Here is a 27,629-nt window from a genome sequence, read left to right on the forward strand (position 1 = left end):
TCCTCGTCCCTGAGGCGGGTGGAGAAAGTCGCCGCTGCCTGCGCCTTTAAGGGGCAGAAAAGCGGTGGCGCGGCGGCCCTGAAGGCCGCGGCGGAGGAAATGAGGGAGGCGGCGCGGGAGCTCAGAGGGCGGAACGCCCGTCTGCAGCTCCTGTTGGAGGAGGAGCGACAGGGGAGGAGGAGGGCAGAGGCGCTGTGGAACAGCGCGGCCCTCCCTCCCATCCTCCCTCCTCCTCCACCGCCGCGTCCCTCGGCGGAGGTAAATAAGCGGAGTGCGGCGGCAGTGGTGCGGGGCACCGCGGGCCCCTCCACCCGCACTCCGCCCGTGAAGAAGTCCCCGTACTCCTCAGAAGACGATCTTCTGAGGAGGATTGGGGACATGATTGATGGCAAGCTGGCCGCCTTCCGGGAGGAGCTCCTCGCCGGAAGAGCGGTCAGCAGGAAGGCGGTGCCTCCCCGACCTGTTCCGGTACAGTCGGGGAAGGCAAAGAAGGGCGGAGTGAAGGCTCCGCCCAGCGTTGCGGCACCAGGGCCCCGGGTCGCGACCCCCAAGGGGGGTGGTGTACCCGTGGTCGCGGTGGTCGCGTCCTCCACAGCACCCTCCCAAGGGGGGGTGGCGTGGAGTGAGGTGGTGGGGCGGAAGGCGAAGCGGGCGGCGAGGAAGGCCTCGCAACCGCGGCCTCCGCCTCCGCCGCCGGCGGCCAAGGTAAAGGCCGCGAAGGTCGGGAAGGCACGACCAGGTCGTCCCCCAAAAACGGCAGCGGTGACGCTGACTGTTGCGCAGGGGGGCGACCTGACCCTCGCGGAGGCGATGCGGCTCGCCAGGGAGAATATCTCCCTGGAAGAGCTGGGCATCGCCTCCGTGAGGGCGAAGAGGGCCGTGACCGGGGGTCTCTTGCTGGAGATCCCCGGTGCAGAAGGCGGCGCGAAGGCGGATCGTCTCGCCCAGAGGCTCCGGGAGCAGCTGGGCGAGCGAGGTGTCCGGGTCGCCCGGCCCACGAAGCGCACGGAGATGCGCGTTTGTGGGCTGGACGACTCGGTCAGCGCACAGGATGTGTCCCGTGCCCTTGCGAGGGCGGGGGACTGTCCTGTGGAGGACCTGCGGATCGGAGAGATCCGCAGGTCGCCCTCCGGCCTCGGGTCGGTGTGGGCCCGGTGCCCTCTCTCCGCCGCCCGTAAGGTGGCGGAATCCGGGAGGGTGTTGGTGGGGTGGGTTTCGGCGCGAGTGGAAATCCTCGCGCCGCGCCCGCTCCAGTGTCACCGCTGCCTCGAATTGGGGCACGTGAGGCAGTGGTGCACCTCGCCGGTGGACCGCAGCGGTCAGTGTTACCGCTGCGGTGCCAAAGAGCACCGTGCGAGCCAGTGCTCGGCGGCCCCCCACTGCCCGCTGTGTGCGGACATGGGGAGGCCAGCCGATCACAGGGTGGGGAGCAAGAAGTGCTCCCCCCCCTCCCGGAAGGAGAGGAAGAGGCGGGCTGCACCGGCTCCGGTGCCGAGGGCGGTGGCATCGTCCTCCATGGAGGTGGACGGTGCTACGGGGACGGACGGCCGGGAGGAGGCTGGCGCGGCCATTAATTAATGCCGCCCCGCCTCCTCCTCCAGGCCAACCTCAACCACTGCCGCGCGGCACAGGACTTGATGTCCCAAGTCCTCGCGGAGTGGGGGGTTGGCCTGGCGGTCGCCGCCGAGCCGTACCGCGTCCCTGATCACCCTCATTGGGTGGGCGACGCGGACGGCTTGGTGGCGACGGTATGGGGAGGGGGCGACGGGTCCCCACCGTTCTCCTTGTTGGAGCGCGGTCGGGGATTCGTCGCCGTGGACTGGGGGGGAGTCGCTGTGGTGGGGTGCTACATTTCGCCCCGTAGCGGTCACGCTGCGTTCGAGCTGTACTTGGCCGAGGTCGCGGCATGCGTGCAGCGCTACGCGGCCTGGCCGGTGCTGGTCCTGGGGGATTTTAATGCCAAGTCGGTGGCTTGGGGATCCCCCAGGACCTCCGTTCGCGGCGGGATCCTGGGCGATTGGGCGGCGGGGCTCGACCTCCGGGTATTGAACCGGGGGTCGGAGCACACATGCGTGCGGCGATATGGGGGGTCCATCGTGGATGTTGGATTCGCGACCCCCAACGCCGTGCGCATGGTGTCGGGTTGGCACGTGGTCGCGGGGGCAGAGACACTCTCCGATCACCGGTACATCCGGATGGAGGTCTCTGCCGCCGCGAGTGCATCCCGACACGGCCGCCTGCGTGGCACCCCACCACGCCGCTGGGCGCTTCGGCGCCTGGACAAGGACGCCCTGATGGCAGCTGCCCTCGCTGCAACTTGGCCGCAGGGAGCGGCCGAGTTGCCGAGCATAGAGGAGGAGGTCGCCCGGCTCGGAGCATTGGTCGCGGGTATTTGCGACGCGGGGATGCCTCGGGTCGGGCGGGCTTCTCCTCGCCGGGCGGTGTACTGGTGGTCGGACGCGATCGCGGAGTTGCGAGTCGCGACTGTCCGCGCCCGACGCCAGTACACCCGCGCGCGCCGTCGTCAACGTACAGGCGACGGCGTGGCGCGAGCGAGGGCAGCTGATGACCTGTATGGAGCATACCGCGTGGCGCGGGTTGCTCTGCAGGTCGCCATCAAACGGGCCAAGACTCGGGCATGGAAGGAGCTCCTCCAGACCCTTGATGACGATCCATGGGGGCGCCCATATAAGGTGGTGCTGAATAAGCTCCGCCCGTGGGCGCCCCCCGTCACCGAGGGTCTTGACCCCCGGCTGCTGGAGGACGTGGTCAATACACTCTTCCCAATTGGGGAGAGGGGACCGCGTCCTCCGGCGGCGGCGGCTGTCCCAGTGGAGTGGACGGCCGAGCTGGGGGTCACGCAGGAGGAGCTGGCAGCGGCCATCAGACGGCTCGGGGTACGTAACACGGCCCCGGGTCCGGATGGTGTGCCCGGCCGGGTTTGGGTCTTGACCCAGGGCGTCCTTGGGGCCGACCTCAGGCGGTTGTTCGACCGCTGCCTGAGGGACGGGCGATTCCCCCCCAGTTGGAAGGTGGCGAGGATGGTCCTCCTCCGGAAGGAGGGTCGGCCCGCGGAGTCTCCCTCCGCATACCGGCCCATTTGTCTCCTCGACGAGGTGGGCAAGCTCTTCGAGCGGGTGATTGCTGCCCGCCTCGTCGAGCACCTGTCGCGGGGTGATCCCGGTCTGGCCGACTGCCAGTTCGGTTTCCGGGGGGGCCGATCGACTATCGACGCGATAGGTCGTGTGAGGGCCCTCTCGGGGGCGGCCGTCTCCCGGGGAGGGGTGGCATTGGTAATATCCTTGGATATTGCCAATGCCTTTAACACCCTCCCCTGGGAAGAGATAAGGAGGGGACTCGAATATCATCGGGTCCCCCCTTGTCTCAGGGCGGTCGTCGGGGATTATCTCCGCGGCAGGTGGATCGAGTATCCGGGCCGGGATGGTGATATGCGGAGGGAGGTGTACTGCGGTGTTCCGCAGGGGTCGGTCCTCGGACCACTCCTGTGGAACATCGCGTACGACTCGGTGTTGCGGGCCGGCCTCCCCGACGGCGTCAGCACGGTGTGTTATGCGGATGACACACTGGTGCTGGCCGTCGGGGCGCACTGGGGGAGGGCCATGCGTCGCGCGGAGGAGGGGTCGCAACGAGTCGTCGACCGGATCAGGGGGATGGGGATGACGGTGGCGGTCCATAAGACCGAGGTGATTGCGTTTCATTCACCTCGGCAGGATCCGCCACCCCCTCTGATCCGGGTGGGTGGGGCTGACATCGAGGTGAAGCCCCGGATCAGGTATCTAGGGCTGATCCTCGATAGCCACTGGCGTTTCGAGGAGCATTTCCGCTGCCTGGTCCCCCGGTTGGAAAGGATGGTTGCGGCTCTGGGCCGGATCCTGCCCAACCTGGGGGGCCCGGCGGGCCGAGTTCGTCGCCTCTATGTGGCAATGGTCCAGTCGGTGGCCCTATACGGGGCCCCCGTCTGGGCGGACGACCTGGCTGCCTCCCGGCGCAGCATGACTATGCTGCGTCGGGTGCAGAGGCGCATGGCGCTCAGGGTCGTCCGCGGGTATCGGACCATGTCACATGAGGCGGCGACGGTTCTAGCGGGGATGCCGCCCATGGACCTGCTCGCGCGGTCGCACGCGGTGATGTACCGGCACCGCGTCGACCGTCGCGCGGGGGTGGGGGCGGTCCCGGGCGGGCAGGAACCTGCTTGGGGCGATTTGAAGCGCCAGGCCCGGCAGTCCGTGTTGCTCGCGTGGCAGGAGCGGCTGGCTCTGCCAACCGCGGGGCACCGGACTGTCGGGGCTGTTCGGCCACTCCTGAAGGAGTGGCTGGACAGAGGCCATGGCAGCCTCACCTACCGGATGGCACAGGTGTTTTCCGGGCATGGCAGCTTCGGAAGATACCTGTGCCGGATAGGGAAGGAGCCGACGGCGCGTTGCTGCCACTGCGACGCTGAGCAGGACACGGCGGATCATACCCTGGAGGTATGCCCCGCGTGGGAGGGGGAGCGCCGTGTCCTGGTCGGCGTCGTCGGGCGGGATGTCTCGCTGCCGGGCGTGGTGCGCGCCATGCTCGGCAGCGAGGAGAAGTGGAGGGCCGTGGCCTCCTTCTGCGAGAACGTAATGTTGCAGAAGGAGGCCGCGGGGAGGGAGCGCGAGCTTCAGCGGCGCGATGAAGCTCGCGCTCGTGCGGTGGCCCGAGGTCGTCGCCCGGTCGCGAGGCGTCGCGGGCGGCCGCCTCGGCGTGGCGGATGACCTAGGCTGGGAGGGGGGTCCTGAGGGGACCCTCCTCCCGCCAGGCGGAGCCGGGGCGGACCGGTTGGGGGTAGGAGTGCCTCCCCCTACCGGACCGACGCAAGGGGAGGCACCCTCGGCGGTCTGGTGCGGCCATGAACGCCCGGCCGCCGAGGGGTGGAAACGGGGTCGCGGGCGGTTGCGAGTTGGGGCTCGCAGCCGCCACTAAACGCGGCCCCGAGACGGATAGCGGCGGGATGGAGTGGCCCCGTCCCGCCGCTATGAGGCAGTGTGTCTACTGGGGGGACCGATTGTCCCCCCGGGGGATGGGCGCGAAAGCGCGGGCACGGGGAGGATACCGGAAGAATGCTTCGAGCGATTCCCGGTATCCTCCCAAAGCGTGCCGAAGGGTCACCGTGGGGTTTTTAGTGGGTAGGTCCCGCGCCTGTCGTTGTACGGGCGCGGGGAATCCCACACACCCCTCCCACCTCTCCCCAAGGAGGTGGGAGGGAGTCTTTCGAAGATTTTCCCCACGACAAAAAAAAAAAAAAAAAAAAAAAAAAAAAAAAAAAAAAAAGTCCAAAAAACCCAGAATCTGGCCAACAAGTATACGAAGGAGGCAAAATCATGAGCATAATGCTGGCATAACGCAGACCTAACCCAGACCTAACCGGTGTTGCCGACTAAAATACTGACCGGATCCAGGTTTAACTGACTGTTACTGTTTGGTACCACAATACAACGTGATTCAAACCGGAAAAAACACAGAATCTGGCCAACAAGTATGCGAAGAAGGCAAGATCATGAGCCAGATGCGGGCATAACCCGGACCTAACCGGTGCTATCCTCTAAAATATTGATCGAAACCGGGTTTAATTGTTTGTTTCAGTGTGGTACCACATTACTACGTGATTCAAACCCGAAAAAACCTAGGATCTGGCCAACAAGTATGCGAAGGAGGCAAAATCATGAACAAAATGCGGGCATAACCCAGACCTAACCCAGACCTAACCGGTGATACCGGCTAAAATACTGACCGGATCCAGGTTTAATTGTCTGTTACTGTTTGGTACCACATTACTACGTGATTCAAACCCGATAATACCCAGAATCTGGCCAACAAGTATGCGCAGGAGGCAAGATCATGAGCATAAAGCTGGCATAACGCAGACCTAACCCAGACCTAACCGGTGTTACCGACTAAAATACTGACCGGATCCAGGTTTAATTGACTGTTACTGTTTGGTACCACAATACAACGTGATTCAAACCCGAAAAAACCCAGGATCTGGCCATCAAGTATGCGAAGAATGCAAAATCATGAGCCAGGTGCGGGCATAACCCAGATCTAACCCAGGCCTAACCGGTGTTACCAGCTAAAATACTGACCGGATCCAGGTATAATTGTTTGTTTCAGTGTGGTACCACATTACTACGTGATTCAAATCCAAAAAACCCAGAATCTGGCTAACAGGTATGCGAAGAATGCAAAATCATGAGCCCGATGCGGGCATAACCCAGACCTAACCCAGACCTAACCGGTGTTACCAGCTAAAATACTGACCGGATCCAGGTATAATTGTTTGTTTCAGTGTGGTACCACATTACTACGTGATTCAAATCCAAAAAACCCAGGATCTGGCCAACAAGTATGCGAAGAAGGCAAAATCATGAGCCAGATGCGGGCATAACCCAGACCTAACCGTTGTTACCGACTAAAATACTGACCGAAGCCAGGTTTAATTGACTGTTACTGTGTGGTACCACATTACTACGTGATTCAAACCAGAGAAAACCCAGGATCTGGCCAACAAGCATGCGAAGAAGGCAAAACCATGATCAGATGCGGGCATAACCCAGACCTAACCAAGACCTAACCGGTGTTATCCTCTAAAATATTGATCGAAATCAGGTTTAATTGTCTCTTTCAGTGTGGTACCACAATACAACGTGATTCAAACCCGAAAAAACCCAGGATCTGGCCAACAAGTATGCGAAGAAGGCAAAATCATGAGCCAGATGCGGGCATAACACGGACCTAACCGGTGTTATCCACTAAAATATTGATCGAAACCGGGTTTAAGTGTTTGTTTCAGTGTGGTACCACATTACTACGTGATTCAAACCCGAAAAAACCTAGGATCTAGCCAACAAGTATGCGAAGGAGGGAAAATCATGAACAAAATTCGGGCATAACCCAGACCTAACCCAGACCTAACCCAGACCTAACCGGTGATACCGGCTAAAATACTGACCGGATCCAGGTTTAATTGTCTGTTACTGTTTGGTACCACATTACTACGTGATTCAAACCCCATAATACCCAGGATCTGGCCAACAAGTATGCGAAGGAGGCAACATCATGAGCATAATGCTGGCATAACGCAGACCTAACCCAGACCTAACCGGTGTTACCGACTAAAATACTGACCGGATCCAGGTTTAATTGACTGTTACTGTTTGGTACCACAATACAACGTGATTCAAACCCGAAAAACCCCAGGATCTGGCCATCAAGTATGCGAAGAATGCAAAATCATGAGCCAGATGCGGGCATAAACCAAACCTAACCCAGACCTAACCGGTGTTACCAGCTAAAATACTGACCGGATCCAGGTATAATTGTTTGTTTCAGTGTGGTACCACATTACTACGTGATTCAAATCCAAAAAACCCAGGATCTGGCCAACAAGTATGCGAAGAAGGCAAAATCATGAGCCAGATGCGGGCATAACCTAGACCTAACCCAGACCTAACCGGTGTTACCGACTAAAATACTGACCGGATCCAGGTTTAACTGACTGTTACTGTTTGGTACCACAATACAACGTGATTCAAACCCGAAAAAACCCAGGATCTGGCCATCAAGTATGCGAAGAATGCAAAATCATGAGCCAGATGCGGGCATAACCCAGACCTAACCCAGACCTAACCGGTGTTACCAGCTAAAATACTGACTGGATCCAGGTATAATTGTTTGATTCAGTGTGGTACCACATTACTACGTGATTCAAATCCAAAAAACCCAGAATCTGGCCAACAAGTATGCGAAGGAGGCAAAATCATGAGCATAATGCTGGCATAACGCAGACCTAACCCAGACCTAACCGGTGTTACCAGCTAAAATACTGACCGGATCCAGGTTTATCTGGCTGTTACTGTTTGGTATCACAATACACCGTGATTCAAACCCGAAAAAACCCAGGATCTGGCCACCACGTATGCGAAGAATCCAAAATCATGAGCCAGATGCGGGCATAACTCAGACCTCACCCAGACCTAACCGGTGTTACCAGCTAAAATTCTGACCGGATCCAGGTTTAATTGTCTGTTACTGTTTGGTACCACATTACTACGTGCTTCAAACCCGATAATACCCAGGATCTGGCCAACAAGTATGCGAAGGAGGCAAAATCATGAGCATTATGCTGGCATAACGCAGACCTAACCCAGACCTAACCGGTGTTACCGACTAAAATACTGACCGGATCCAGGTATAATTGACTGTTACTGTTTGGTACCACAATACAACGTGATTCAAACCCGAAAAAACCCAGTATCTGGCCATCAAGTATACGAAGAATGCAAAATAATGAGCCAGGTGCGGGCATAACCCAGACCTAACCCAGACCTAACCGGTGTTACCGACTAAAACACTGACCGAAGCCAGGTTTAATTGACTGTTACTGTGTGGTACCACATTACTACGTGATTCAAACCAGAGAAAACCCAGGAACTGGCCAACAAGCATGCGAAGAAGGCAAAATCATAATCAGATGCGGGCATAACCCAGACCTAACCAAGACCTAACCGGTGTTATCCTCTAAGATATTGATCGAAATCAGGTTTAATTGTCTCTTTCAGTGTGGTACCACAATACAACGTGATTCAAACCCGAAAAACCCCAGGATCTGGCCAACAAGTATGCGAAGAAGGCAAAATCATGAGCCAGATGCGGGCATAACCCGGACCTAACCGGTGTTATCCTCTAAAATATTGATCGAAACCGGGTTTAATTGTTTGTTTCAGTGTGGTACCACATTACTACGTGATTCAAACCCGAAAAAACCTAGGATCTAGCCAACAAGTATGCGATGGAGGCAAAATCATGAACAAAATTCGGGCATAACCCAGACCTAACCCAGACCTAACCGGTGATACCGGCTAAAATACTTACCGGATCCAGGTATAATTGTTTGTTTCAGTGTGGTACCACATTACTACGTGATTCAAATCCAAAAAACCCAGAATCTGACCAACAAGTATGCGAAGGAGGCAAAATCATGAGCATAATGCTGGCATAACGCAGACCTAACCCAGACCTAACCGGTGTTGCCGACTAAAATACTGACCGGATCCAGGTTTAATTGACTGTTACTGTTTGGTACCACAATACAACGTGATTCAAACCCGAAAAAACCCAGGATCTGGCCAACAAGTATGCGAAGGAGGCAAAATCATGAACAAAATTCGGGCATAACCCAGACCTAACCCAAACCTAACCGGTGATACCGGCTAAAATACTGACCGGATCCAGGTTTAATTGACTGTTACTGTGTGGTACCACATTACTACGTGATTCAAACCGGAAAAAACACAGAATCTGGCCAACAAGTATGCGAAGAAGGCAAGATCATGAGCCAGATGCGGGCATAACCCGGACCTAACCGGTGCTATCCTCTAAAATATTGATCGAAACCGGGTTTAATTGTTTGTTTCAGTGTGGTACCACATTACTACGTGATTCAAACCAGAGAAAACCCAGGATCTGGCCAACAAGCATGCGAAGAAGGCAAAATCATGATCAGATGCGGGCATAACCCAGACCTAACCAAGACCTAACCAGTGTTATCCTCTAAAATATTGATCGAAATCGGGTTTAATTGTCCCTTTCAGTGTGGTACCACAATACAACGTGATTCAAACCCGAAAAAACCCAGGATCTTGCCAACAAGTATGCGAAGAAGGCAAAATCATGAGCCAGATGCGGGCATAACACGGACCTAACCGGTGTTATCCTCTAAAATATTGATCGAAACCGGGTTTAAGTGTTTGTTTCAGTGTGGTACCACATTAGTACGTGATTCAAACCCGAAAAAACCTAGGATCTAGCCAACAAGTATGCGAAGAATGCAAAATCATGAGCCAGGTGCGGGCATAACCCAGACCTAACCCAGACCTAACCGGTGTTAGCATCTAAAATACTGACCGGATCCAGGTATAATTGTTTGTTTCAGTGTGGTACCACATTACTACGTGATTCAAGTCCAAAAAACCCAGAATCTGGCCAACAAGTATACGAAGGAGGCAAAATCATGAGCATAATGCTGGCATAACGCAGACCTAACCCAGACCTAACCGGTGTTGCCGACTAAAATACTGACCGGATCCAGGTTTAACTGACTGTTACTGTTTGGTACCACAATACAACGTGATTCAAACCGGAAAAAACACAGAATCTGGCCAACAAGTATGCGAAGAAGGCAAGATCATGAGCCAGATGCGGGCATAACCCGGACCTAACCGGTGCTATCCTCTAAAATATTGATCGAAACCGGGTTTAATTGTTTGTTTCAGTGTGGTACCACATTACTACGTGATTCAAACCCGAAAAAACCTAGGATCTGGCCAACAAGTATGCGAAGGAGGCAAAATCATGAACAAAATGCGGGCATAACCCAGACCTAACCCAGACCTAACCGGTGATACCGGCTAAAATACTGACCGGATCCAGGTTTAATTGTCTGTTACTGTTTGGTACCACATTACTACGTGATTCAAACCCGATAATACCCAGGATCTGGCCAACAAGTATGCGCAGGAGGCAAGATCATGAGCATAAAGCTGGCATAACGCAGACCTAACCCAGACCTAACCGGTGTTACCGACTAAAATACTGACCGGATCCAGGTTTAATTGACTGTTACTGTTTGGTACCACAATACAACGTGATTCAAACCCGAAAAAACCCAGGATCTGGCCATCAAGTATGCGAAGAATGCAAAATCATGAGCCAGGTGCGGGCATAACCCAGATCTAACCCAGGCCTAACCGGTGTTACCAGCTAAAATACTGACCGGATCCAGGTATAATTGTTTGTTTCAGTGTGGTACCACATTACTACGTGATTCAAATCCAAAAAACCCAGAGTCTGGCTAACAGGTATGCGAAGAATGCAAAATCATGAGCCCGATGCGGGCATAACCCAGACCTAACCCAGACCTAACCGGTGTTACCAGCTACAATACTGACCGGATCCAGGTATAATTGTTTGTTTCAGTGAGGTACCACATTACTACGTGATTCAAATCCAAAAAACCCAGGATCTGGCCAACAAGTATGCGAAGAAGGCAAAATCATGAGCCAGATGCGGGCATAACCCAGACCTAACCGTTGTTACCGACTAAAATACTGACCGAAGCCAGGTTTAATTGACTGTTACTGTTTGGTACCACAATACAACGTGATTCAAACCCGAAAAACCCCAGGATCTGGCCATCAAGTATGCGAAGAATGCAAAATCATGAGCCACATGCGGGCATAAACCAAACCTAACCCAGACCTAACCGGTGTTACCAGCTAAAATACTGACCGGATCCAGGTATAATTGTTTGTTTCAGTGTGGTACCACATTACTACGTGATTCAAATCCAAAAAACCCAGGATCTGGCCAACAAGTATGCGAAGAAGGCAAAATCATGAGCCAGATGCGGGCATAACCCAGACCTAACCTTGACCTAACCGGTGTTACCGACTAAAATACTGACCGGATCCAGGTTTAACTGACTGTTACTGTTTGGTACCACAATACAACGTGATTCAAACCCGAAAAAACCCAGGATCTGGCCATCAAGTATGCGAAGAATGCAAAATCATGAGCCAGATGCGGGCATAACCCAGACCTAACCCAGACCTAACCGGTGTTACCAGCTAAAATACTGACTGGATCCAGGTATAATTGTTTGATTCAGTGTGGTACCACATTACTACGTGATTCAAATCCAAAAAACCCAGAATCTGTCCAACAAGTACGCGAAGGAGGCAAAATCATGAGCATAATGCTGGCATAACGCAGACCTAACCCAGACCTAACCGGTGTTACCAGCTAAAATACTGACCGGATCCAGGTTTATCTGACTGTTACTGTTTGGTACCACAATACAACGTGATTCAAACCCGAAAAAACCCAGGATCTGGCCACCACGTATGCGAAGAATGCAAAATCATGAGCCAGATGCGGGCATAACCCAGACCTAACCCAGACCTAACCGGTGTTACCAGCTAAAATACTGACCGGATCCAGGTTTAATTGTCTGTTACTGTTTGGTACCACATTACTACGTGCTTCAAACCCGATAATACCCAGGATCTGGCCAACAAGTATGCGAAGGAGGCAAAATCATGAGCATTATGCTGGCATAACGCAGACCTAACCCAGACCTAACCGGTGTTACCGACTAAAATACTGACCGGATCCAGGTATAATTGACTGTTACTGTTTGGTACCACAATACAACGTGATTCAAACCCGAAAAAACCCAGGATCTGGCCATCAAGTATACGAAGAATGCAAAATAATGAGCCAGGTGCGGGCATAACCCAGACCTAACCCAGACCTAACCGGTGTTACCGACTAAAACACTGACCGAAGCCAGGTTTAATTGACTGTTACTGTGTGGTACCACATTACTACGTGATTCAAACCAGAGAAAACCCAGGAACTGGCCAACAAGCATGCGAAGAAGGCAAAATCATAATCAGATGCGGGCATAACCCAGACCTAACCAAGACCTAACCGGTGTTATCCTCTAAGATATTGATCGAAATCAGGTTTAATTGTCTCTTTCAGTGTGGTACTACAATACAACGTGATTCAAACCCGAAAAACCCCAGGATCTGGCCAACAAGTATGCGAAGAAGGCAAAATCATGAGCCAGATGCGGGCATAACCCGGACCTAACCGGTGTTATCCTCTAAAATATTGATCGAAACCGGGTTTAATTGTTTGTTTCAGTGTGGTACCACATTACTACGTGATTCAAACCCGAAAAAACCTAGGATCTAGCCAACAAGTATGCGATGGAGGCAAAATCATGAACAAAATTCGGGCATAACCCAGACCTAACCCAGACCTAACCGGTGATACCGGCTAAAATACTTACCGGATCCAGGTATAATTGTTTGTTTCAGTGTGGTACCACATTACTACGTGATTCAAATCCAAAAAACCCAGAATCTGACCAACAAGTATGCGAAGGAGGCAAAATCATGAGCATAATGCTGGCATAACGCAGACCTAACCCTGACCTAACCGGTGTTGCCGACTAAAATACTGACCGGATCCAGGTTTAATTGACTGTTACTGTTTGGTACCACAATACAACGTGATTCAAACCCGAAAAAACCCAGGATCTGGCCAACAAGTATGCGAAGGAGGCAAAATCATGAACAAAATTCGGGCATAACCCAGACCTAACCCAAACCTAACCGGTGATACCGGCTGAAATACTGACCGGATCCAGGTTTAATTGACTGTTACTGTGTGGTACCACATTACTACGTGATTCAAACCGGAAAAAACACAGAATCTGGCCAACAAGTATGCGAAGAAGGCAAGATCATGAGCCAGATGCGGGCATAACCCGGACCTAACCGGTGCTATCCTCTAAAATATTGATCGAAACCGGGTTTAATTGTTTGTTTCAGTGTGGTACCACATTACTACGTGATTCAAACCAGAGAAAACCCAGGATCTGGCCAACAAGCATGCGAAGAAGGCAAAATCATGATCAGATGCGGGCATAACCCAGACCTAACCAAGACCTAACCAGTGTTATCCTCTAAAATATTGATCGAAATCGGGTTTAATTGTCCCTTTCAGTGTGGTACCACAATACAACGTGATTCAAACCCGAAAAAACCCAGGATCTTGCCAACAAGTATGCGAAGAAGGCAAAATCATGAGCCAGATGCGGGCATAACACGGACCTAACCGGTGTTATCCTCTAAAATATTGATCGAACCCGGGTTTAAGTGTTTGTTTCAGTGTGGTACCACATTACTACGTGATTCAAACCCGAAAAAACCTAGGATCTAGCCAACAAGTATGCGAAGGAGGCAAAATCATGAACAAAATTCGGGCATAACCCAGACCTAACCCAAACCTAACCGGTGATACCGGCTAAAATACTGACCGGATCCAGGTTTAATTGACTGTTACTGTTTGGTAACACATTACTACGTGATTCAAACCAGAAAATACCCAGGATCTGGCCAACAAGTATGCGAAGGAGGCAAAGTCATGAGCATAATGCTGGCATAACGCAGACCTAACCCAGACCTAACCGTTGTTACCGACTAAAATACTGACCGGATCCAGCTTTAACTGACTGTTACTGTTTGGTACCACAATTCAACGTGATTCAAACACGAAAAAACCCAGGATCTGGCCATCAAGTATGCGAAGAATGCAAAATCATGAGCCAGGTGCGGGCATAACCCAGACCTAACCCAGACCTAACCGGTGTTAGCATCTAAAATACTGACCGGATCCAGGTATAATTGTTTGTTTCAGTGTGGTACCACATTACTACGTGATTCAAATCCAAAAAACCCAGAATCTGGCTAACAGGTATGCGAAGAATGCAAAATCTTGAGCCAGATGCGGGCATAACCCAGACCTAACCCAGACCTAACCGGTGTTACCGACTAAAATACTGACTGAAGCCAGGTTTAATTGACTGTTACTGTGTGGTACCACATTACTACGTGATTCAAACCAGAGAAAATCCAGGAACTGGCCAACAAGCATGCGAAGAAGGCAAAATCATGATCTGATGCGGGCATAACCCAGACCTAACCAAGACCTAACCGGTGTTATCCTCTAAAATATTGATCGAAATCAGGTTTAGTTGTCTCTTTCAGTGTGGTACCACAATACAACGTGATTCAAACCCGAAAAAACCCAGGATCTGGCCAACAAGTATGCGAAGAAGGCAAAATCATGAGCCAGATGCGGGCATAACCCGGACCTAACCGGTGTTATCCTCTAAAATATTGATCGAAACCGGGTTTAATTGTTTGTTTCAGTGTGGTACCACATTACTACGTGATTCAAACCCGAAAAAACCTAGGATCTAGCCAACAAGTATGCGAAGGAGGCAAAATCATGAACAAAATTCGGGCATAACCCAGACCTAACCCAGACCTAACCGGTGATACCGGCTAAAATACTTACCGGATCCAGGTATAATTGTTTGTTTCAGTGTGGTACCACATTACTACGTGATTCAAATCCAAAAAACCCAGAATCTGGCCAACAAGTATGCGAAGGAGGCAAAATCATGAGCATAATGCTGGCATAACGCAGACCTAACCCAGACCTAACCGGTGTTGCCGACTAAAATACTGACCGGATCCAGGTTTAACTGACTGTTACTGTTTGGTACCACAATACAACGTGATTCAAACCCGAAAAAACCCAGGATCTGGCCAACAAGTATGCGAAGGAGGCAAAATCATGTGCAGAACGCTGGCATAACGGAGACCTAACCCAGACCTAACCGGTGTCACCGACTAAAATACTGACCGGATCCAGGTTTATCTGACTGTTACTGGTTGGTACCACAATACAACGTGATTCAAACCGGAAAAAACACAGGATCTGGCCAACAAGTATGCGAAGAAGGCAAGATCATGAGCCAGATGCGGGCATAACCCGGACCTAACCGGTGCTATCCTCTAAAATATTGATCGAAACCGGGTTTAATTGTTTGTTTCAGTGTGGTACCACATTACTACGTGATTCAAACCCGAAAAAACCTAGGATCTGGCCAACAAGTATGCGAAGGAGGCAAAACCATGAACAAAATGCGGGCATAACCTAGACCTAACCCAGACCTAACCGGTGATACCGACTAAAATACTGACCGGAGCCAGGTTTAATTGTCTGTTACTGTTTGGTACCACATTACTACGTGATTCAAACCCGATAATACCCAGGATCTGGCCAACAAGTATGCGAAGGAGGCAAAATCATGAGCATAATGCTGGCATAACGCAGACCTAACCCAGATATAACCGGTGTTACCGACTAAAATACTGACCGGATCCAGGTTTAATTGACTGTTACTGTTTGGTACCACAATACAACGTGATTCAAACCCGAAAAACCCCAGGATCTGGCCATCAAGTATGCGAAGAATGCAAAATCATGAGCCAGGTGCGGGCATAACACAGACCTAACCCAGACCTAACCGGTGTTACCAGCTAAAATACTGACCGGATCCAGGTATAATTGTTTGTTTCAGTGTGGTACCACATTACTACGTGATTCAAATCCAAAAAACCCAGAATCTGGCTCACAGGAATGCGAAGAATGCAAAATCATGAGCCCGATGCGGGCATAACCCAGACCTAACCCAGACCTAACCGGTGTTACCAGCTAAAATACTGACCGGATCCAGGTATAATTGTTTGTTTCAGTGTGGTACCACATTACTACGTGATTCAAATCCAAAAAACCCAGGATCTGGCCAACAAGTATGCGAAGAAGGCAAAATCATGAGCCAGATGCGGGCATAACCCAGACCTAACCGTTGTTACCGACTAAAATACTGACCGAAGCCAGGTTTAATTGACTGTTACTGTGTGGTACCACATTACTACGTGATTCAAACCAGAGAAAACCCAGGATCTGGCCAACAAGCATGCGAAGAAGGCAAAATCATGATCAGATGCGGGCATAACCCAGACCTAACCAAGACCTAACCGGTGTTATCCTCTAAAATATTGATCGAAATCAGGTTTAATTGTCTCTTTCAGTGTGGTACCACAATACAACGTGATTCAAACCCGAAAAAACCCAGGATCTGGCCAACAAGTATGCGAAGAAGGCAAAATCATGAGCCAGATGCGGGCATAACACGGACCTAACCGGTGTTATCCACTAAAATATTGATCGAAACCGGGTTTAAGTGTTTGTTTCAGTGTGGTAACACATTACTACGTGATTCAAACCCGAAAAAACCTAGGATCTAGCCAACAAGTATGCGAAGGAGGGAAAATCATGAACAAAATTCGGGCATAACCCAGACCTAACCCAGACCTAACCGGTGATACCGGCTAAAATACTGACCGGATCCAGGTTTAATTGTCTGTTACTGTTTGGTACCACATTACTACGTGATTCAAACCCGATAATACCCAGGATCTGGCCAACAAGTATGCGAAGGAGGCAACATCATGAGCATAATGCTGGCATAACGCAGACCTAACCCAGACCTAACCGGTGTTACCGACTAAAATACTGACCGGATCCAGGTTTAATTGACTGTTACTGTTTGGTACCACAATACAACGTGATTCAAACCCGAAAAACCCCAGGATCTGGCCATCAAGTATGCGAAGAATGCAAAATCATGAGCCAGATGCGGGCATAAACCAGACCTAACCCAGACCTAACCGGTGTTACCAGCTAAAATACTGACCGGATCCAGGTATAATTGTTTGTTTCAGTGTGGTACCACATTACTACGTGATCCAAATCCAAAAAACCCAGGATCTGGCCAACAAGTATGCGAAGAAGGCAAAATCATGAGCCAGATGCGGGCATAACCCAGACCTAACCCAGACCTAACCGGTGTTACCGACTAAAATACTGACCGGATCCAGGTTTAACTCACTGTTACTGTTTGGTACCACAATACAACGTGATTGAAACCCGAAAAAACCCAGGATCTGGCCATCAAGTATGCGAAGAATGCAAAATCATGAGCCAGATGCGGGCATAACCCACACCTAACCCAGACCTAACCGGTGTTACCAGCTAAAATACTGACTGGATCCAGGTATAATTGTTTGATTCAGTGTGGTACCACATTACTACGTGATTCAAATCCAAAAAACCCAGAATCTGGCCAACAAGTATGCGAAGGAGGCAAAATCATGAGCATAATGCTGGCATAACGCAGACCTAACCCAGACCTAACCGGTGTTACCAGCTAAAATACTGACCGGATCCAGGTTTATCTGACTGTTACTGTTTGGTACCACAATACAACGTGATTCAAACCCGAAAAAACCCAGGATCTGGCCACCACGTATGCGAAGAATGCAAAATCATGAGCCAGATGCGGGCATAACCCAGACCTAACCCAGACCTAACCGGTGTTACCAGCTAAAATACTGACCGGATCCAGGTTTAATTGTCTGTTACTGTTTGGTACCACATTACTACGTGCTTCAAACCCGATAATACCCAGGATCTGGCCAACAAGTATGCGAAGGAGGCAAAATCATGAGCATTATGCTGGCATAACGCAGACCTAACCCAGACCTAACCGGTGTTACCGACTAAAATACTGACCGGATCCAGGTATAATTGACTGTTACTGTTTGGTACCACAATACAACGTGATTCAAACCCGAAAAAACCCAGGATCTGGCCATCAAGTATACGAAGAATGCAAAATAATGAGCCAGGTGCGGGCATAACCCAGACCTAACCCAGACCTAACCGGTGTTACCGACTAAAACACTAACCGAAGCCAGGTTTAATTGACTGTTACTGTGTGGTACCACATTACTACGTGATTCAAACCAGAGAAAACCCAGGAACTGGCCAACAAGCATGCGAAGAAGGCAAAATCATGATCAGATGCGGGCATAACCCAGACCTAACCAAGACCTAACCGGTGTTATCCTCTAAGATATTGATCGAAATCAGGTTTAATTGTCTCTTTCAGTGTGGTACCACAATACAACGTGATTCAAACCCGAAAAACCCCAGGATCTGGCCAACAAGTATGCGAAGAAGGCAAAATCATGAGCCAGATGCGGGCATAACCCGGACCTAACCGGTGTTATCCTCTAAAATATTGATCGAAACCGGGTTTAATTGTTTGTTTCAGTGTGGTACCACATTACTACGTGATTCAAGCCCGAAAAAACCTAGGATCTAGCCAACAAGTATGCGATGGAGGCAAAATCATGAACAAAATTCGGGCATAACCCAGACCTAACCCAGACCTAACCGGTGATACCGGCTAAAATACCTACCGGATCCAGGTTTATCTGACTGTTACTGTTTGGTACCACAATACAACGTGATTCAAACCCGAAAAAACCCAGGATCTGGCCAACAAGTATGCGAAGGAGGCAAAACCATGAGCAGAACGCTGGCATAACGCAGACCTAACCCAGACCTAACCGGTGTTGCCGACTAAAATACTGACCGGATCCAGGTTTAACTGACTGTTACTGTTTGGTACCACAATACAACGTGATTCAAACCCGAAAAAACCCAGGATCTGGCCAACAAGTATGCGAAGGAGGCAAAATCATGAGCAGAACGCTGGCATAACGCAGACCTAACCCAGACCTAACCGGTGTCACCGACTAAAATACTGACCGGATCCAGGTTTATCTGACTGTTACTGTTTGGTACCACAATACAACGTGATTCAAACACGAAAAAACCCAGGATCTGGCCATCAAGTATGCGAAGAATGCAAAATCTTGAGCCAGATGCGGGCATAAACCAGACCTAACCCAGACCTAACCGGTGTTACCAGCTAAAATACTGACCGGATCCAGGTATAATTGTTTGTTTCAGTGTGGTACCACATTACTACGTGATTCAAATCCAAAAAACCCAGAATCTGGCCAACAAGTATACGAAGGAGGCAAAATCATGAGCATAATGCTGGCATATCGCAGACCTAACCCAGACCTAACCGGAGTTGCCGACTAAAATACTGACCGGACCCAGGTTTTACTGACTGTTACTGTTTGGTACCACAATACAACGTGATTCAAACCGGAAAAAACACAGAATCTGGCCAACAAGTATGCGAAGAAGGCAAGATCATGAGCCAGATGCGGGCATAACCCGGACCTAACCGGTGCTATCCTCTAAAATATTGATCGAAACCGGGTTTAATTGTTTGTTTCAGTGTGGTACCACATTACTACGTGATTCAAACCCGAAAAAACCTAGGATCTAGCCAACAAGTATGCGATGGAGGCAAAATCATGAACAAAATTCGGGCATAACCCAGACCTAACCCAGACCTAACCGGTGATACCGGCTAAAATACTTACCGGATCCAGGTATAATTGTTTGTTTCAGTGTGGTACCACATTACTACGTGATTCAAATCCAAAAAACCCAGAATCTGACCAACAAGTATGCGAAGGAGGCAAAATCATGAGCATAATGCTGGCATAACGCAGACCTAACCCAGACCTAACCGGTGTTGCCGACTAAAATACTGACCGGATCCAGGTTTAATTGACTGTTACTGTTTGGTACCACAATACAACGTGATTCAAACCCGAAAAAACCCAGGATCTGGCCAACAAGTATGCGAAGGAGGCAAAATCATGAGCCAGATGCGGGCATAAACCAGACCTAACCCAGAACTAACCGGTGTTACCAGCTAAAATACTGACCGGATCCAGGTATAATTGTTTGTTTCAGTGTGGTACCACATTACTACGTGATTCAAATCCAAGAAACTCAGAATCTGGCCAACAAGTATACGAAGGAGGCAACATCATGAGCATAATGCTGGCATAACGCAGACCTAACCCAGACCTAACCGGTGTTGCCGACTAAAATACTGACCGGATCCAGGTTTAACTGACTGTTACTGTTTGGTACCACAATACAACGTGATTCAAACGCGAAAAAACCCAGGATCTGGCCAACAAGTATGCGAAGAAGGCAAAATCGTGAACAAAATGCGGGCATAACCCAGACCTAACCCAGACCTAACAGGTGATACCGGCTAAAATACTGACCGGATCCAGGTTTAATTGTCTCTTACTGTTTGGTACCATATTACTACGTGATTCAAACCCGATAATACCCAGGATCTGGCCAACAAGTATGCGAAGGAGGCAAAATCATGAGCATAATGCTGGCATAACGCAGACCTAGCCCAGACCTAACCGGTGTTACCGACTAAAATACTGACCGGATCCAGGTTTAATTGACTGTTACTGTTTGGTACCACAATACAACGTGATTCAAACCCGAAAAAACCCAGGATCTGGCCATCAAGTATGCGAAGAATGCAAAATCATGAGCCAGGTGCGGGCATAACCCAGACCTAACCCAGACCTAACCGGTGTTACCAGCTAAAATACTGACCGGATCCAGGTATAATTGTTTGTTTCAGTGTGGTGCCACATTACTACGTGATTCAAATCCAAAAAACCCAGGATCTGGCCAACAAGTATGCGAAGAAGGCAAAATCATGATCAGATGCGGGCATAACCCAGACCTAACCAAGACCTAACCGGTGTTATCCTCTAAAATATTGATCGAAATCAGGTTTAATTGTCTCTTTCAGTGTGGTGCCACAATACAACGTGATTCAAACCCGAAAAAACCCAGGATCTGGCCAACAAGTATGCGAAGAAGGCAAAATCATGAGCCAGATGCGGGCATAACACGGACCTAACCGGTGTTATCCTCTGCAATATCGATCGAAACCGGGTTGAAGTGTTTGTTTCAGTGTGGTACCACATTACTACGTGTTTCAAACCCGAAAAAACCTAGGATCTAGCCAACAAGTATGCGAAGGAGGCAAAATCATGAACAAAATTCGGGCATAACCCAGACCTAACCCAGACCTAACCGGTGATACCGGCTAAAATACTGACCGGATCCAGGTTTACTTGACTGTTACTGTTTGGTAACACATTACTACGTGATTCAAACCCGAAAATACCCAGGATCTGGCCAAGAAGTATGCGAAGGAGGCAAAGTCATGAGCATAATGCTGGCATAACGCAGACCTAACCCAGACCTAACCGGTGTTACCGACTAAAATACTGACCGGATCCAGGTTTAACTGACTGTTACTGTTTGGTACCACAATACAACGTGATTCAAACACGAAAAAAACCAGGATCTGGCCATCAAGTATGCGAAGAATGCAAAATCATGAGCCAGATGCGGGCATAAACCAGACCTAACCCAGACCTAACCGGTGTTACCAGCTAAAATACTGACCGGATCCAGGTATAATTGATTGTTTCAGTGTGGTACCACATTACTACGTGATTCAAATCCAAGAAACTCAGAATCTGGCCAACAAGTATACGAAGGAGGCAAAATCATGAGCATAATGCTGGCATAACGCAGACCTAACCCAGACCTAACCGGTGTTGCCGACTAAAATACTGACCGGATCCAGGTTTAACTGACTGTTACTGTTTGGTACCACAATACAACGTGATTCAAACGCGAAAAAACCCAGGATCTGGCCAACAAGTATGCGAAGGAGGCAAAATCGTGAGCATAATGCTGGCATAGCGCAGACCTAACCCAGACCTAACCGGTGTTACCGACTAAAATACTGACCGGATCCAGGTTTAACTGACTGTTACTGTTTGGTACCACAATACAACGTGATTCAAACCGGAAAAAACACAGGATCTGGCCAACAAGTATGCGAAGAAGGCAAGATCATGAGCCAGATGCGGGCATAACCCGGACCTAACCGGTGCTATCCTCTAAAATATTGATCGAAACCGGGTTTAATTGTTTGTTTCAGTGTGGTACCACATTACTATTTGTGTTCAAACACGAAAAAACCTAGGATCTGGCCAACAAGTATGCGAAGGAGGCAAAATCATGAACAAAATGCGGGCATAACCCAGACCTAACCCAGACCTAACAGGTGATACCGGCTAAAATACTGACCGGATCCAGGTTTAATTGTCTGTTACTGTTTGGTACCACATTACTACGTGATTCAAACCCGATAATACCCAGGATCTGGCCAACAAGTATGCGAAGGAGGCAAAATCATGAGCATAATGCTGGCATAACGCAGACCTAACCCAGACCTAACCGGTGTTACCGACTAAAATACTGACCGGATCCAGGTTTAATTGACTGTTACTATTTGGTACCACAATACAACGTGATTCAAACCCGAAAAAACCCAGGATCTGGCCATCAAGTATGCGAAGAATGCAAAATCATGAGCCAGGTGCGGGCATAACCCAGACCTAACCCAGACCTAACCTGTGTTAGCAGCTAAAATACTGACCGGATCCAGGTATAATTGTTTGTTTCAGTGTGGTACCACATTACTACGTGATTCAAATCCAAAAAACCCAGAATCTGGCTAACAGGAATGCGAAGAATGCAAAATCATGAGCCAGATGCGGGCATAACCCAGACCTAACCCAGACCTAACCGGTGTTACCAGCTAAAATACTGACCGGATCCAGGTATAATTGTTTGTTTCAGTGTGGTACCACATTACTACGTGATTCAAATCCAAAAAACCCAGGATCTGGCCAACAAGTATGCGAAGAAGGCAAAATCATGAGCCAGATGCGGGCATAACCCAGACCTAACCCAGACCTAACCGGTGTTACCGACTAAAATACTGACCGGATCCACGTTTAATTGTCTGTTACTGTTTGGTACCACATTACTGCGTGATTCAAACCCGATAATACCCAGGATCTGGCCAACAAGTATGCGAAGGAGACAAAATCATGAGCATAATGCTGGCATAACGCAGACCTAACCCAGATCTAACCGGTGTTACCGACTAAAATACTGACCGGATCCAGGTTTAATTGACTGTTACTGTTTGGTACCACAATACAACGTGATTCAAACCCGAAAAACCCAGGATCTGGCCATCAAGTATGCGAAGAATGCAAAATCATGAGCCAGATGCGGGCATAACACGGACCTAACCGGTGTTATCCTCTGCAATATCGATCGAAACCGGGTTGAAGTGTTTGTTTCAGTGTGGTACCACATTACTACGTGTTTCAAACCCGAAAAAACCTAGGATCTAGCCAACAAGTATGCGAAGGAGGCAAAATCATGAACAAAATTCGGGCATAACCCAGACCTAACCCAGACCTAACCGGTGATACCGGCTAAAATACTGACCGGATCCAGGTTTACTTGACTGTTACTGTTTGGTAACACATTACTACGTGATTCAAACCCGAAAATACCCAGGATCTGGCCAACAAGTATGCGAAGGAGGCAAAGTCATGAGCATAATGCTGGCATAACGCAGACCTAACCCAGACCTAACCGGTGTTACCGACTAAAATACTGACCGGATCCAGGTTTAACTGACTGTTACTGTTTGGTACCACAATACAACGTGATTCAAACACGAAAAAAACCAGGATCTGGCCATCAAGTATGCGAAGAATGCAAAATCATGAGCCAGATGCGGGCATAAACCAGACCTAACCCAGACCTAACCGGTGTTACCAGCTAAAATACTGACCGGATCCAGGTATAATTGATTGTTTCAGTGTGGTACCACATTACTACGTGATTCAAATCCAAGAAACTCAGAATCTGGCCAACAAGTATACGAAGGAGGCAAAATCATGAGCATAATGCTGGCATAACGCAGACCTAACCCAGACCTAACCGGTGTTGCCGACTAAAATACTGACCGGATCCAGGTTTAACTGACTGTTACTGTTTGGTACCACAATACAACGTGATTCAAACGCGAAAAAACCCAGGATCTGGCCAACAAGTATGCGAAGGAGGCAAAATCGTGAGCATAATGCTGGCATAGCGCAGACCTAAACCAGACCTAACCGGTGTTACCGACTAAAATACTGACCGGATCCAGGTTTAACTGACTGTTACTGTTTGGTACCACAATACAACGTGATTCAAACCGGAAAAAACACAGGATCTGGCCAACAAGTATGCGAAGAAGGCAAGATCATGAGCCAGATGCGGGCATAACCCGGACCTAACCGGTGCTATCCTCTAAAATATTGATCGAAACCGGGTTTAATTGTTTGTTTCAGTGTGGTACCACATTACTATTTGTGTTCAAACACGAAAAAACCTAGGATCTGGCCAACAAGTATGCGAAGGAGGCAAAATCATGAACAAAATGCGGGCATAACCCAGACCTAACCCAGACCTAACAGGTGATACCGGCTAAAATACTGACCGGATCCAGGTTTAATTGTCTGTTACTGTTTGGTACCTCATTACTACGTGATTCAAACCCGATAATACCCAGGATCTGGCCAACAAGTATGCGAAGGAGGCAAAATCATGAGCATAATGCTGGCATAACGCAGACCTAACCCAGACCTAACCGGTGTTACCGACTAAAATACTGACCGGATCCAGGTTTAATTGACTGTTACTATTTGGTACCACAATACAACGTGATTCAAACCCGAAAAAACCCAGGATCTGGCCATCAAGTATGCGAAGAATGCAAAATCATGAGCCAGGTGCGGGCATAACCCAGACCTAACCCAGACCTAACCTGTGTTAGCAGCTAAAATACTGACCGGATCCAGGTATAATTGTTTGTTTCAGTGTGGTACCACATTACTACGTGATTCAAATCCAAAAAACCCAGAATCTGGCTAACAGGAATGCGAAGAATGCAAAATCATGAGCCAGATGCGGGCATAACCCAGACCTAACCCAGACCTAACCGGTGTTACCAGCTAAAATACTGACCGGATCCAGGTATAATTGTTTGTTTCAGTGTGGTACCACATTACTACGTGATTCAAATCCAAAAAACCCAGGATCTGGCCAACAAGTATGCGAAGAAGGCAAAATCATGAGCCAGATGCGGGCATAACCCAGACCTAACCCAGACCTAACCGGTGTTACCGACTAAAATACTGACCGGATCCACGTTTAATTGTCTGTTACTGTTTGGTACCACATTACTGCGTGATTCAAACCCGATAATACCCAGGATCTGGCCAACAAGTATGCGAAGGAGACAAAATCATGAGCATAATGCTGGCATAACGCAGACCTAACCCAGATCTAACCGGTGTTACCGACTAAAATACTGACCGGATCCAGGTTTAATTGACTGTTACTGTTTGGTACCACAATACAACGTGATTCAAACCCGAAAAACCCAGGATCTGGCCATCAAGTATGCGAAGAATGCAAAATCATGAGCCAGATGCGGGCATAACCCAGACCTTTTTTTTTTCTTTTTTTTTTTTTTTAACGTGGTGAAATCCTCATGGACACCCCGGCTCCCTGGGGGGGAGGCCGGGGTAGTGCCGGACTCTTACCGGCTAAAACACTACGGTGACCGCCTGCGCCCTTTATCTGGGGAGAGTCACGGGAACCAAACTAGCGATACTACCGTGACTCTCCCCGTTGGCGCAACGCCCTACTACGGACCCTTCCCGGGGGAGGAGATGTGATCCTCCTCCCCCAATGGGGGGCAAACATAATTGATTGCCCCCCGGCGACGCCACGCGGTCACACGCGACGTCGCCCCCACTCGCGCCGTTGCTACTAGCCGCGACCAGGCCCCCACCTGGTCGCGACCACGGCTGCGGGGCCGGCTAACACTGCCGCCCCCGCTGGACGGGACCCCTGCCACGGGCCCCCGGTCCGGTGATGGGCTGGGTGCGAGGGGGAATGAGGGAATAAAGTCCCTCATCTCGCACCACAAACACCATCACCGACCCCATCGCGCTCCCCCTGCCACGGGGAGCGGTGGTGGGTCTTACGGTCGGCGTCGCCGCCTGCCCCCCACCTCCTCACGCGCCCTTTCGGCGTCTTCCTTGGCGGCCATGACCTCTTCGCAAAACAAGGCCATGGCCGCCCACGTCTCCTCACTGCCGACCATCGCACGAATGACGGCCGGCAGCGAGAGGTCCGCTCCAATCGCTCTAGTAAGGACACCGCGCTGCGCTGCCCACGCCGGGCAAATCTCCAGCGTGTGCTGCGCAGTGTCCTCCCTTCCCCTACAATGATGGCACGCAGCCGTCGCCTCCCGCCCTATCCGGTGCAGGTACCGACCGAAGCAACCGTGTCCGGTCAGTACCTGTGTCAGGCGCTAGGTGGGCGTACCCCAGCTACGGCCCACCCAGGCATAAAACACTGGGCGGACCGCCGCGGCGACGCGATCATCCCGCTGGTCTGGCTTGGATAACCAGACCAGCCACCGACTATAGACGCGTCGCCACGCCTGGCTTCGGGCCCTGGCGGCCTCCACGCCGTGCGGGTCCACGCCCCGCTGGCGAAGGTCGCAGAGGTATTGATAGACCTCTGCGTCCATTTTCGCCAGCAGGTGAAACGGTGCGGAACCTGCCAGCAAGGTGGCGGCAGTGTAGGAGATCGTGCGATATCCCCGCACAACTCTGATGGCGACCAACCTCTGCAAGCGGCGGAGTACGAACGCACCCCGCCGATTTGCCATCAGACCGCCGGCCGATATTGGCGCGCCATAAAGCGCCATGGACCGGACGACTCCCAAATACAGCCGCCGTGCCGCCATGTTGGGCCCACCGAGATTAGGCTTTATGCGACCTAACGCGGCCGCTGCCCTCTCGATGCGGGGACCCAACCCTTTTTTTTTTTTTTTTTTTTTTTTTTTTTTTTTTTTTTTTTTTGTCGTGGGGAAAATCTTCGAAAGACTCCCTCCCACCTCCTTGGGGAGAGGTGGGAGGGGTGTGTGGGATTCCCCGCGCCCGTACAACGACAGGCGCGGGACCTACCCACTAAAAACCCCACGGTGACCCTTCGGCACGCTTTGGGAGGATACCGGGAATCGCTCGAAGCATTCTTCCGGTATCCTCCCCGTGCCCGCGCTTTCGCGCCCATCCCCCGGGGGGACAATCGGTCCCCCCAGTAGACACACTGCCTCATAGCGGCGGGACGGGGCCACTCCATCCCGCCGCTATCCGTCCCGGGGTCGCGTTTAGTGGCGGCTGCGAGCCCCAACTCGCAACCGCCCGCGACCCCGTTTCCACCCCTCGGCGGCCGGGCGTTCATGGCCGCACCAGACCGCCGAGGGTGCCTCCCCTTGCGTCGGAGCGGTAGGGGGAGGCACTCCTACCCCCAACCGGTCCGACCCGGCGCCG

Source organism: Colletes latitarsis, chromosome 7 (genome assembly GCF_051014445.1).
Source record: "Colletes latitarsis isolate SP2378_abdomen chromosome 7, iyColLati1, whole genome shotgun sequence".
In the NCBI taxonomy this organism is placed as follows: Eukaryota; Metazoa; Arthropoda; class Insecta; order Hymenoptera; family Colletidae; genus Colletes; species Colletes latitarsis.